Source organism: Crocuta crocuta, unplaced genomic scaffold, assembly GCF_008692635.1.
Source record: "Crocuta crocuta isolate KB4526 unplaced genomic scaffold, BGI_CrCroc_1.0 scaffold193, whole genome shotgun sequence".
NCBI classification, from domain to species: domain Eukaryota; kingdom Metazoa; phylum Chordata; class Mammalia; order Carnivora; family Hyaenidae; genus Crocuta; species Crocuta crocuta.
The window spans coordinates 5,613,464-5,628,264 of NW_027529624.1; the positions used below are offsets into that span (position 1 = coordinate 5,613,464).

General features: G+C 40.3%; 1 protein-coding gene across 10 annotated transcripts in view; it reads right to left on the bottom strand.

Annotated features, from left to right (window-relative positions):
* Positions 1–14,801, bottom strand: part of RBFOX2 (RNA binding fox-1 homolog 2) — a 214,526-nt gene that overhangs the window by 104,565 nt on the left and 95,160 nt on the right. The window lies entirely within an intron of this gene.

Below are 14,801 nucleotides of genomic sequence, written 5' to 3' on the forward strand. Positions count from 1 at the left end.
AGACACACAGCTGCACCCCCTATAATGGAAGACCTCACTTCTTCTTCCTCCAACTCTCCCATTCCCCTCAAAATGAGAATCAGTGTTCAGTGGGTGACAGGTTAAGAAAACTGCCTCAGGAAAAGCAGTGATAACAGAGAAACCCTAACCTGCAAGGATGGTTACATTTTCCCCTCAATATTTTTTATTGTGGTAAAATACACAGAACATGAAATTGACCCTTGGCGATTTTCTAGAACAGCTGACCCTTGAATAACACAAGGGTTAGGGGCCCTCACCACCCCCACTCTGTCAAAAATCCACGTATAATTTTGACTCTCCCAAAACTTAACTACTAATAGCCTATTATTGATTAGAAGCCTTATAGATAACATAAACAGTCGATTAACACATATTTTGTATGTTGAATGTATTATATGCTGTATTCTTATAATAAAGCTAGAGAAAAAAAAGTTAGTAAGAATGCCATAAGAGAAAATATATTTATAAAACTGTAAAACAAAAAAAATCCACATATAAGTGGACTAAAGAGTTCCAACCTGTTTTGTTCAAGGGTCAACTGGTATCATATAGATTTGTCATGTGCCATCATCGCCACCATCCATCTCCAGAACTCCCTTCATTTTTTAAAACTGACATTCTGTAACCATTAAAGAGTAACTGCCTATTCTCCTTGACCCTGTGGAGGCCCTGGCAACAATCATTCCACTTTCTGTTTCTAGGAATGTGACTACCCTAGGCACCTCATACAAGTGGCATCATATGGTATCTGTCTTTTTGTGACTGGCTCATTTCACTTGGCATGGCTCCCCTCATGACTCATCCATGCTGCAGCTTATGTCGGAATTTGCCTCGTTTGTTTTTAAGACTAATAGTCCCTTGTGCGGATTACCGCATTGTGGTGATCTATTCATCCACTGATGCCACCTGGGATGTTGCTTCCACCTCCTGGCTCTTGTGAATGATGCTGTCGTGAACACGGTATACAAATACCTCTTTGAGACCTTGCTTTTCATTTTGGGGGGGGGGGGTATATACCCATAAATGGAAATGCTGGGCCAAATGGGAGTTCTATTTTTAATTTTCTGAAGAGCTACCATACTGTTTTCCATAGCAGCTGTCCCATTTTACATTCCCATCAACAGCATACAAGGGTTCCAACTTCTCCACATTTCCTGAGGTTTGTTTGTTTGTTTTTTGTTTTTTAGGGTTTTTTGTTGTTGGTGTTTTAGAGTAGCCATCTTAACAAGTTATATTTTAATCATCCAGCCAGAGGCAGTAAGGTTTAATCCAAAAGAATAATTTCAGGAAAGCTTCTCAATAAATAGATTGAGAAAAATCTAAATAGATTTTTCTGGGCAGGGAGACTGTAGTCATTGTCCTTTAAATCATATCTAGCAAGTCCCTATCTACTTACTCTCCCTGTGTTTTAACCTGATTTGGTCTAGATTTAGCTCTACAAAAATTGTAACTAATAAAGTAACCCAGTTCAATTGCATGCTCTTAAGATAGGCATGATTTTATTAACAATAAGAGCAACGAATGGCCAAGTTCTGAAAATACTTTATTGCCTTATGTTGAGGAGAACTCTCTTTATTTCATTATCTCAACGCTAGCAATTGTAGAAATAATTTTAAAAACTGGTGCAAAATCTTTAATTAAAAAAAATGCTTTTCAGCCATACCCTCAATGATTGCCACTGGCATAATGCATCAGTACTGAATCACACACTATCCATGAAGAGCTTTAACCTAAGAATATGACAGAAGCTAGTAAGAATTTTATAGCCACAGTGGAGATAGGAGTTTAGGTAGCCAATAATGATCTATTACCCATTTACAAATGCACTGAAAGAAAACTGTTACCCTAACTGAATTAATAAGTAAGATTGTAAAACAGTTTTGGATCCTTCGACTTAAAACTGTTTTTTCAGTCTCATTCATTTCCCTGATGGGGTGGAATGGAAAGGGTAATCTTAAAATTTAACATCTCATTACCTGCATTTCTAAGCTACCTTAATTTCAGAAAGAATATACCTACAAAATGGAGCAAAGCCAGGAAAGTGTTATTTCAAATACTGAGCACTACATTTACCAATACTAAATCTTAACGACTAAAACGATCTGGGGTGTCAAATACATTTTATCATAAATGAATAAAATTGTACTGAATAAAAGACTTTAGCAAACGCTGTCATTTCTAAACAGGAATTCTTTAATCCATCCCACCACCTTTCCCTTGTTGGGAGGTGGCCCATTTTCTACCCCCAAACTTCTTTTATACATTACTATTTTTTTCCTTATATCTCTGATACTTCAGTCTTGTCTAGGAACACTTTTGCTTTTGCAGTTTTTTTCCCCACAGACAATTTTACTTCTCTGTTACTACAAGTCCCTTACTTTGCTAGCTGGGTCTCAGAAAAAATACTGTTCACAGATGTTTGTCTTCAAAAGCACATCAGTATTTACTTGTAAGAAGCTTTGCTTCTAACCTAGTCTCATGACACTTCCAGCCTTAAACTGTTATGTGGACCAAACTACTGTTTTCTGCCAGTAGAGAAACAGTCCACAGGTAAGTAAGACCCACAAATATATCAAAACCTCATTGTGGTAAATACTCCTGATCTGAATAACTCAAAATAATGGAAGCACGTATATATCACAGAATATAAGTAAAAAGCATAGTTAAATAAACATAACCACATCTCCCCCCAGTCCCCCCATCTGACTTCAACACTGGCAGACACAGACGAGAGCTGGAGTCTACTCTGGAGAGCTCACCCAATAGGTTCAATTAAAAATAGCCTGGTTAGCCTTCTGGCCCAAAATACATAATAGGATGTAATGGTTAGTTTGTCACTTCCTTTAACCCTACGCATTTCTGTCCAACCTACAGCTTAGGAGAAATGGCCATTTGGAAGAAAAAAATAGTGAAGTACCATGAAAATAAAAATAAACCAAAACAAACCTAGAAAACAACTAGTATCTGTAATTCAGAATTAACCACATTAACTGTTTTTATCTTCCTACTATAGGTTTTCAGCACAATCCATTCATATTTCAAAGAATCATGACAAATGAAGGGTCATTTGGTCCAACCCCTTCATTTTATATATGGGGATAGTGAAATCAAGTAAAACGAAGCTATCTGAGCATATCGTGGAGGTGGTTAACACTATAGATTGAATCAGAATCCAGGATTCTTCAACTTCACTCACCACACAGCCAATGGTAGATATCTGGAGTATACTTGATAATGACTTCAAAGTTTCTGACTCTAGAATTCAGTAAGTTAATAAATAAACATGCCACTAATCCCATCACAAAATAGTCTAGAATATTAAGTGTGTGGAGTGCCCTCTACCGGACATTACCTTTCTGAAAATTAACAGTAACATTTAGAAACTGCCATCTGTGCTTCTCATCTACTCAGAATGAAGCCTCGAGTTTAGTATAATCGGTGACTTAGTAGGTTACGTTTATAATGCCAAGCCCACTGTGTTTAAACACACACACACACACACACACACACACACACGAATCTCTCAGAAGTTTCAAGAACTTCTAGAGTTGAAAGCAACCTCCCCTACGCAGCATTCGATACTGTAAAAAAACTCAAACCTTCTGTTTCAGCAAATTAGCAAAATACTATGGGAAATCTATGCCCTGAGTGGTACCAGGTCAAAAGACAGAAAGCTTATAAGCATTTCATCCCACCATAAAACCTCCACATCAATCAAACAGTACTTTAGAAAAAAAAAGTTATAACCCTCAGCTTACCTGCACAACAGGATATTGATAATCCATACAATATACACCATACATAGCAAAGGGGAAAATATCTTCAGACAAAGGCAGTACCAAAAGTGTCTATGCTTTTGCCGTGTTTGATCTGGCTGTCCTGTCCAAAGGAACTAGGTAGCACCAAAAAAATCTCTGGCTGACTCCCAGTCTACGCAGATAGGTATGCTGGCTCAGATGATGAAGTTGGAGCTTGGTTTGGCCCAAGCTTCCACCCCAGGAACATTCAACACTACACAGAAGAAACGTTCAGGGGAAAAGCCAAAAAAAAAAAAAAAAAAAGCTCCAACTGAGTTACTAGTTAACAGACTGAAAACTATACCACAGACTTGCTATTTCTGTTGGTTTCAAACTGACAATCCCACCAGAAACTCAAGAGGCAGAGAATGACAGCCAGGACAGGGAACACAGGCTCCTTAAAGTGGCAAAAACAAAACAGCAACAACAACAACAAAGCACAACGGTAGGAAGCACAAGGTATCCAGGGTCCCAAATGATATATATGTTCCAGGCTTTAAATGCGTCAGAGGGAACACTCCCAATCCAGGACATGGAAAGGCAGATGGGACTGGTATTATTTCTCTATTCCTCCTTGGGTAGGAGGGCGCGCACGCGCACACGGGCGCGCGCACACACGCGCACACACTCACACACATGCCACACACACCCCTTCTGTCTCCGGCAGAGACAGGTGCTAGGATTAGCAGTATAAAACCCCTCTGTGGTGGAAAGGAATGGGAGAAAAAAGAAGTCACACTGCTCCATGCAGTAAAGGGATCCCTTTCATGACAGTGTATGTTTGTGTATCATTTAACGCCTCCTTCACTGTGCTTTAACAGAGGCCGGGACAGCTGGCAGATCAGCGCTAGAAAAGAGGAAGGTGGCCCCCACTCCGAGGCAGCATGAGTCCACTGGAGACCTTCAGATATGCAAGCCACTCCGTCAGCTGTTCCAATCAAACATGTAAGGATTAACTCCGGCTGCCTGCAAAAACGGTGGGGGTGGAAAGGTCCTTTCAGAAAGCCAGTTGCTCTTCCTCTTTTAGGAAGCTGCTACACCCGCCCTACCGTTATACACAGACACACATGTGCGCACATATTTCTATAACAGATATTAAAAGCAGTAACAAACAGGGACAGGTGTTAAGTCAGTCTGATAAAGCATGGCAGGTTTGGCTTTCAGAGTTGAAATGGCCCATCTAAAACCAGAGACCCGCTAAAAAAACAAAAAAAAATAAAACCAGGAAGGTGCTAAGTAATTCTTAGAAAATAGGACATACGGTGAGCAGAGAGTGAATGCTTAGTAAGGGACACGATATTTGTAACCACTGCTCCTAAGAAATCCCCTATGTGGGGCAAGCATTCAAAAGTTCAAAATGATAAATAATTCTAAATTAGTTTCAAGGACTATGATCTCCTGAATCTTGGAGGGCCAGTAATATTATAACATGTTTCAGTAAGATTAAACTATGAGGATTAAATGCCACTGTGAGAGTTTATGTATTGCTGTGCCCCCCGCCCCCAGTGCAATTTGTCTCCTTTTATGGTCACTGCATTTTATTTTAGGATTGTTCAGTGTTTTTTAAGAGTCAAAATGGCTTTAGTACATCTAAGATAGTTCTTGTGATTGAACATTTACCCCAAGTCGGTTCTAAGAGATTAGGCGGAAGGACAATTACAACGTAATGTCTAATTACGAAGACAGTCTAATTATCTTCAGGCTGCTAGTACACTGCTGGTATACTCGTATTATACACGAGATACAATATTGCATTAATTCAGTCTAACTTTCAAAAATTTACTGAACATCTAGTACTGTGCCACTGGAGAAATGAAGAGACACGGTCCTGTGGTCAAGGACTTGACAGTTTCGGGGGAAATAGACAATAAGCACATAGGTAAAACCAAAAGGCAAAAGGGTGCTACAGCACAAAATTAGACACCGTAAGTCACTTCTCACACAAAGAATAACATTTTTTTTTTCCAAAGCTGCTCTCAACGAACACGTCCATAGTATCACTTTCTCACAACTATGAGCCTCTAGCTTTGTCAATTTTGAGGAGAGATTATCTGAACCTCGTAATATTTTCATGACGTTTTTGATCGGATTTGTCACATGTTAAGGGCCTTTAATATCCATTCTAACTATCTCCATACCACGATTAAAGAGGTAATTGAGAAATAACAAAAGTAATGTTCCTGTAATAAAATCTTGTACTAAATTTCTACTTCTAATCATAAATCAAATAATTCTCCAACCCCTCTTCCTCCCTGTACACCATGCCATCCCACCTCCCCTCTACTGCAGTTCATATACAGAGGTACTGACCACGTAGATACTTGCAAATTAACATCTTAAATCACTATTACATCGTTGATATAATTGGTATCAAGATTCCTCTCGATATAAAGACTGGGAAATGATGACACTTCTTATAAACCATAGAGGGCTGCGACAATGAACTATGGCTAATAAACTTCATGAGTTAACGCCATTCAGTATTTCGTGAATTAATTACAGAAGATGAAGTTCCCAGATGGTAATGTATTTATGATGACACACTATAATTCAAATTCTGGAACTGATATGATTCTTTTAAAGTTTATTTACCACTTTGAGAGAGAACGTGAGAGGGGGAGGGACAGAGAGAGGGAGAGAGAATCCCAAGCAAGCCCCCGCCATTTAGTGCAGAGCCCAACACGGAGCTCAAACTCATGAACCATGAGATTATGACCTGAGCTGAAACCAAGAGTCATAACCAAGTGGGCCACCCAGGCGCCCCAAGAACAACCTGTATAATTTAAACTTGAAAATGGTCTCCACATAGGTTACTGACAGCCTGGTCAATTTCTAGAGCTTTAAATTCTTCTTGAGGATAGATTTATACATATAGGGTGAGAAGAGACGTGACTACAATATTAAGTGAAAAAAATTCTATTGCTGAATAATGTAGAGAGTGTAATTCCGTATTTTTAAATGCACATATGTATCTCTGTGTACCAGTCAATAAATCGTGTATTTAATTTGTAAGCTTTAGATATCTTATGTTACATATTTATGTGAACATACACATACATATATACATAATTTACTGGTTGACACATATACCAACAGATGCCACATATATACTATGTACTATATGTAACATATATTTATACACAGACATATATACACACACATGCCACAAAACCTACATCTAGAGTCTAGGGGGGTGGGACAGTGAGGGGGCAATTGGTTTTCATTTATTACTTTAAAGATAAACTTCTGTTAGGTTCAAATACATTTAAATTAGCCTTTGGTACTCCTATAATTTATAGGTTTAAGGGAATCAAACTGATTTTCCTTTGAGTATAAGTACTTTAAAAATTAGCAGTACTTTCTCAGTCTATTATATTATCACATTTGCTTTACTTTACATGATGGCCTGACTATAAACTCTCTGGGGGATACAGATGATAAACAATCTAATCATGTCTTACCTAGATTCTACCCAAACTGTGCCCAGGTCTATTTTAAGTAATTAGCCCTCTTCAGAAAAAATGGCAAAATAATTCAGTATCTGAATTGTAAGTCCTCTATTTTTTTTTTTTGCCTTTTGACTCACCTCTTGTAAAAAAAGTTTAAATTACAATTTAAGACCAATAATTTAGTCAAAATAAAATTCTAAAAAAATACGCCATTTGAAAAAGTACACACTTTGCAATATTATGACTGCTTTCCTAGTATTAAAGTCTTTGTTTACTCATCAATTATAAACATATCCACAGAAAATGGCTGTTCATATATATTTCCATGCACTCATTAGTAGAGACCCACAGAGCACAGATTTCAACAGCTGACGTACCTACATGTGTGGTAGACAGAATGTAACGGAGGTGAGAGAGAAACAGCCCTGGTGATATTTAACAGTGAGAGATCTAGAGGCTGCCTTGAGGTTCATGAAGTTTAAGTCTTGCTGAGGAGAAAGCAGACAGTTTACCACATCAGCCTGATGCTGGGACGGGCTGGGGACAGTGCAGTGTGACCTGGACCACTTACAAGCGAGGCATCTCAAGACTTACCAAGCACTGGACAGCCAGACAGTACTTGAGATTCTTCTCGTTTCTACTCTCTTGTTCTTTTTTCCTTCTCTCCTTTTCCTTCCCTTCTGCCTACGCCACAATCCTACCAAGCATGTCCAAAGATGCTAGTTAGGCCTCACGGTAGAATGCTTAACACAGACTGCAAGGACTTCCGCTCTGTGGTATAAAATTAGTTTTAGTGGCAATAATATTAGAAGGCTCCAACGACTGCTGTGTACAGGGATAACACAGCAACTCAAAAAAAGAAAGGGCTTGAGACAGACGAGGATGAAGGGGATGAGGTAGAGAAAGAGATATATATATATATACAGGCAAAACAGATGGTTAGAAATACACAAGACCTACTCATGGGTCAGTGTGACCAGTCTAGACGACTGGGGGTAAATAGTGGCAAATGCAAGAAAAGTAGGTTGGAATCACCGTGGAGAGCCTAGGACATCAAGCTATGTATTTCAGACCTTATCTTGAAAGTCAGTTTGAGAAGGAAGGAGTGTTAGTTATTAGAGAATTAACATTTTGTGGAAGCGGCTCTGGTGGCCAAAGGTAGAATGGAAAGGGGGAACCACTTGGAGGTGGGGAGGCCAATTAGAGGCTACAATCACAATCGTCTACAGATTATTAATGCAAAGCCACGTGCCAGCCACAGGAATAATGAAGGTAGAGATGTAGGAGACATTACAAGGGCAGCATCCCCGGGAAGTACAGGCTGTATGATGCAGGGTAGAAGAGAAAGGGTAATTAAATCTAACACTAAGGCTCTAAGTCTAGCTGACTGGCCAAGTAAGCACCACACTGATAAAACAGGAAAATCAGAGGCATCCACTGGTTTGAAGTTGTGGCAGGCCATTCAACAGGAAGGTCTAACAAGTGCTCGAGGTGTAGGTGGCAGTCCCAGAAGAGAGGTCAGGGCTAGAAATGAAGAGCCAAATTCACATATGGGAGGAACAGCCAACAGCAGAAATGTGGTTGAGATTAAAAATTAGCAATGCTCTCCCACACTGATTTAGTCCGCAACATTACTGAACAACCACCACGTACTTTAAAAAAGAAAGAAAAAATAGAGAAGAAAGAAAGAAAGAAAGAAAGAAAGAAAGAAAGAAAGAAAGAAAGAAAGAACGAACGAACGAACAGACAGTGGGTACAAGGCAAAGGGCTGAAAATAGAACCTTAAGGAATACTCACTGCTCGAAGGCAGAAATAGCAACAAAGGATAAAAAAGATTAAGCAGGATCATGTACTATTCACAAAAGCCAGGACACAGGACATCTGTTACTATTCTTCTATCCTGTGTCCCTTACACTGAGCAAAGTATTTCATAAATTGACACCAGAGTATATAGCAATGTCAAGAAGAAATACAGAAAAGTTTAAAAAAAAAATAGGGATTTAGGAAAATAACTGAATTTAGCAAACAGATTGAGAAGTTGTGTGTGAGAAAGCTGTTTCAATAATAGCAGTAAAAGGACGGCAGCAAAATTAATAAATTCATGATCAGAATGGACAACAGACACAGCACCTGCATGTAAATTTTAACAAAACTTTCTATTTGGGAATACTTCTTTGTCTTCCAAGCGACAAAGTATAAAAAAAATTACTGATACATTCAACCACCTACTGTCGCCTCTATCAAGGTAGACTGGACTACTACCTTGTCTTGGTTTTCTGGCTCTGTGCCTTTGATTATATGGTTTTCTTACCCGTTTCAAAATGCCCAAACCTTAAAACAGACCCCTTGGAGGTCTAACTTCAATGCTATCTGCTCCACAAAGCTCTTCCTGATTACTTCCAGCCACAAGTAATTCCTCTTTTGTCTGAACTTCATGGTACTTTAGCTTCATGGTACCTTTAGCTGACTTACAGCACACTAAGCACTTTCTGTGTTTTTAGCAATACCTGTTTCATCTATTGAGTGGTTTCTTTAAGGGCAGAACCTGTCTGTTCAACTTTGCGTTTCTCTCAAAGAATGAAGCCAATACTGGGGCACCTGGATGGCTCATTTAAGCATCCTACTTCTGCTCAGGCCATGATCTCATGGTTGGTGGGTTCGAACCCCACATTGGTCTCCTCACTGGCAGTGTAGAGCCTGCCTGAGATTCTCTATCTCTCCCTCTGGCTCCCTCTCTCCCTCTCTCTCTCTTAAAATTAAGAAACAAACAGAAAAAAAGAATTAAGCCGATACCTTCCATACAGCACATGGCCATCTGCAATTACCTGCAACTACAAATCAGAGCAAAATGAATTAACAACCACGAACAGACCATCTCACATTTATTCATTCAGTCCACACCCATTCGTTCAACCACGATATCCCCAACATTGTATGAAGCCCTAGGAATACAAAAAAACTCTCAAAGAGCTGGCGGCAGGGGGGAGAAAGGAGAAAACAATAACCACCAGAATACCACCTGACAAATGCCACGTGTGAGACCTGTGAGAAAGGTCACTGCCACCATCGAACTCCCCAGAGCCACAGAAGCCAGGAATATTTCACAAGCAGTTAATTCTTGAAATGAATTGTCAAAAACGCATGAAGAGTTTTCCAGATGTGGGGGGAGGTACAGTGGGGGGGGGGCAGCGGAAGAGCATTCCAAGTGCAGACCCAGTGTGGAAGGGGCGGGGCCATACCTAGCACGCTTACAGGAAAGCAGGCAGGTAAACATAGAGCACGACTCGAGAGCCTACTGAAAAATATTCATGTGAAAGTTCTATTCGTTATAAGGTACTGTGAGAATTGTCGAATTTTCTACATCAATGGAAACGCTTGAAATTATACCTAACAGAGAACAGCAAATCGCAGTTTTGCTGTGTACAGAAAGGACTCCTTTGCGTGACACACGGTACAGAAGGAAGTGTGGGTAATAACAGAATAAACCATGCTATGGCTGAAAGGGAGAGAGAGAGACAAGCATGCAAACGGGTGAGGCCAGGAATTAACATTTTTGTTAGAGTGTCTTTCGTTACTCTTCCACTCTACATCAGTACTACTACTAAGTAAAAAAGGTATCCATTAAAAATAGGCCAATAGGGGGTGCCTGGGTGGCTCAGTCCGTTAAGCGTCTGACTTCAGCTCAGGTCATGATCACACGGTTTCTGGGATCGAGCCCCACGTCGGGCTCTGTGCTGACAGCTCAGAGCCTGGAGCCTGCTTCAGATTCTGTATCTCCCTCTCTCTCTGACCCTCTCCTGCTCATGCTGCCTCTCTCTCTCTCAGAAATAAATAAAAGTATTTTTTAAAAAATAGGCCAATAGACATTCCCTGGAAATCCAGAAAGACAGTATATAAAGGGTAAGGAAAGATATACCTTTTTTTTTAAACTCTTTATTTATTCTGAGAGACAGAGATCATGAGCCGGAGAGGGGTAGACAGGTAGGGACGGAGAGAAAATCCCAAGCAGTCTCCATGATGTTGGTGCAGAGTCCGACATGGGGCTTGAACTCATGAACCATTGAGATCATGGCCTGAGCCAAAATCCAGTGCACCGAGCCACCAGGCTCACCAAAGATACACCACTTAAAGCAGAAAATAACTACAAATATTCAAATACTGCTGGGAAAATATGTCTATAAATGATTCTACATACATTATCTTAAAGAATAGAGCCTTTTACCCTCCACAGAAACTTTTATCTTGTCTCATTCATAATACCTCTGTGACAGATTACAAAAATCGTCACGCAATTTCTGAGCCTCTCCACGAAGAGGTGGAATTTTTCCCCCCACCCTTTGACACTGGGCTTAGCCTTCCTTGTGACTTGCATTCACCATTGGGCCATTAGCAAATGTGACTCGATCAGAGGCCTGACAGGTGTCTGTTCCCTGGGGCTTGCCCTCCCTTGCTACCCTCTGGAACCCCGAGACCACCGTGTGAGGACAGAGGGAAAACAAAGTGGAACGGAGATGAGCTACTCCAGCTGTGCTCCCCAGATGTGAAAGTGATGTCATCCCAGACCACCCAGGCCCAGCCAACCCAGCCAAGAAGAACCACCCAAATTGCTGACCTGTAGAACTGAGAGCAGGTAAATGATGAGTACTGTTTTAAGGCATTACATTTTGGGCAGGTTTGTTAGGCAGCAAAACCTAACTGACACAATCTCACTGAGTAACATTAAGAGGTATATTCCTCAACAGTCTCATTAGTATCACACTGTCTTAATTACTGTAACTTGAAATGAAGCTGTGCTAATTCTCCAACTTTCTCTTTTTCAAAACTGTTTTGGCTATTTGAGGTCCCTGGCATTTCCACATGAATAGAAGAACTGGCTTGTTAATTTCTATTTAAAAAAATACTTGCTTGGATTTTGATTGGGATTACACTGAATCTAAAGATCGGTTTGGGGAGAATTAATATCCTAGGGATATCAAGTCTTCCAGCTCATGACCAGAGATCTCCCCATTTCATTCCATTGTTCAAAAATAGGTTTTGAAGATTATAACTATCTTTTCTCCAGGTGTACACTGGAATCACAGGCTATACCTGAGGTTTTTGACAGTTCACTATCACTTTTCTGAAGTCTACTGGTTCCCGTAATACTCACAAGCCAAAAATGCAATTCTATTCAATAGAATAGAATAGAAAATGCAAAAATAGATCCACAGGTACAAAGGCAATGTAGTGGATAAAGAACAGTCTTTTCAGGGGCGCCTAAGTGACTCAGTCGATTAAGCATCCAATATCTGTTCAGGTCACGATCTCGCAGTTTGGGGGTTTGAGCCCTGTGTCCGGCTCTGTGCTGACAGCCCAGAGCCTGGAGCCTGCTTCAAATTCTGTGTCTCCCTCTCTCTCTGCCCCTCCCCTGCTCACGCTCTGGTCTCTCTCTCTCAAAAATAAACATTTAAAAAGAAAAAGAATAGTCTTTTCAACAAACGATACCAGGACAACTGGCTACCCACACACAATAAAAACGAGCCAAGATCCATACCTTATACCATATATAACATCTAATCAAAATGGACCACAGAGTATAAAAAGGTAAAAAACAAAAAATAAAATTAGAAAACTCCTAGCAGAAAACCTTCATGACCTTGGGTGAGGTAAAAACTTAGACACCAAAGGCACAGTTTGTAGAAGGACTAACTAATAAAATGAACTTCATTAAAATGTTCTGCTCTACAAAAGATACTATAAAGAGAATAAAAAGACAAGTGACAACTGAGAGAAAATATTTGCAAAGCAGGTATCTGATAATGGACTTGTATCCAAAATATGTAAGAACTCTCCAGGCTCAACCACAAGAAAACAAACAATCCAATATATAATCTTTTAATGGGCAAAGGATTTGGACACTTGACCAAAGAAGATAGAGAGGTGCTAACAGAGCACGTGGAGAGATACCGAATGCTGTTATTTGTTTGGAAATTAAAACCACAACAATACTACTACATACCTGTTAGAATGACTCAAATTTAAAAGACTGATAATACTAAATGCTGGCAAGGCAATGGAACAACAGAAAGTCTCAAATACTGCTGGTGAGAGTCTAAAATGGTACAGCCAGTGTGGAAACGGTTTAGCAATTTCTTTTTTGTTTTTTAATGTTTTTTTATTTATTTCTAGGAGAGAGAGAGAGAGAGACAGCATGAGCAGGGGAGGGTCAGAGAGAGAGGGAGTCACAGACTGAAACAGGCTCCAGGCTCTGAGCTGGCAGTCAGCACAGAGCCCGACGCGGGGCCCAAACCCACGAACCGCGAGATCATGACCTAAGCGAAAGTCGGACGCTTAACCGACTAAGCCACCCAGGCGCCCCCAGCAATTTCTTAAAAAGTTAAACATACACCAACCATATGATCCATTCACTCCACTTCTAAGTATCCACCCAAGAGAAATGAAAGCCTGTATTCACAGAGACACTTGTTCAGGAATACTCACAGCAGCTTTATAGATCAAGCCTAAAACTGAAAATAACCCAAATGGCCGTCAGAAGATAAATGATGGACCAATTAGGGTACAGCCCGATAGACTATCACTTAGCAATAAAAATGAAGGAACCATTGGTATATGCAACAATATGGGTGAATCTCAGAATGTTTTAGACTGGGTGGAATAGACCGGGAAAAGAGAGAATTTACTGTGATTCCATTTTTACAAAATACTAGAAAATGCAAACTAATCCATGCTGAAGGAAAGAGTATTAGTGGTGCCCAGAGATGTGCAGGGTGGAGGGAGAGTTGAAGGACCACAAAGGGCATGAGGGAACTTTTGGAGATGATTAATATATTCATCATTATCTTGGTTGTAGGGGTGATTTCATGTATACATATGTAAAACTTACCAAATTATAAACTTTACACATGTGCAATTTATTGTACTGCAATGAAACTTCAAGAGAGCTATTAAAAAATTAAAATAAATTAATTCCCACTTATTGCAATGAGTTTGCGGAGGGCTACTTTCTTTGGGGAGGGGGTGGGCTGGTAGAGGGAGACAGGGAAAGTCACCAGCATGATAGGTATGGTGGCAAATTAGGTATGAGATTTAAGCAGAAGTATAAAAGCAGGTTTTTCTGAAAATCACTTCTGATCGGTTTAGTTTAGATCTCTGCTGCATATCCCTTGAGCCCTAGCACACATCCTTTTCAACTCGTCGCCTCTCCCACCCCAGGAGGGCAGGGACTATATAGTCTAGCTTGTTCCTCGATGCATCCTGAACACCAAGCAGAACGCCTGATGGGCACACAGAAGCGACGCGGCGTGTGGTTCAGACGTCAGGGTTCTAAAGCTAGATCGTCACGTCCCCACTGAGTGACTTGGAGAAAGTTCTTTCACATCTCTCTGCCTCAGGTCCTAGGTCTGGGAAAAGATGCTGATAGGGATACCGACCTTGCAGGGGAGCGGCACAGGAACAGGCCCCATACGGTGAGGGAGTATCAAATTATAGCCATTCTCACCGTCACTGCCATCGTCATCATCGTCATCTCCAATCA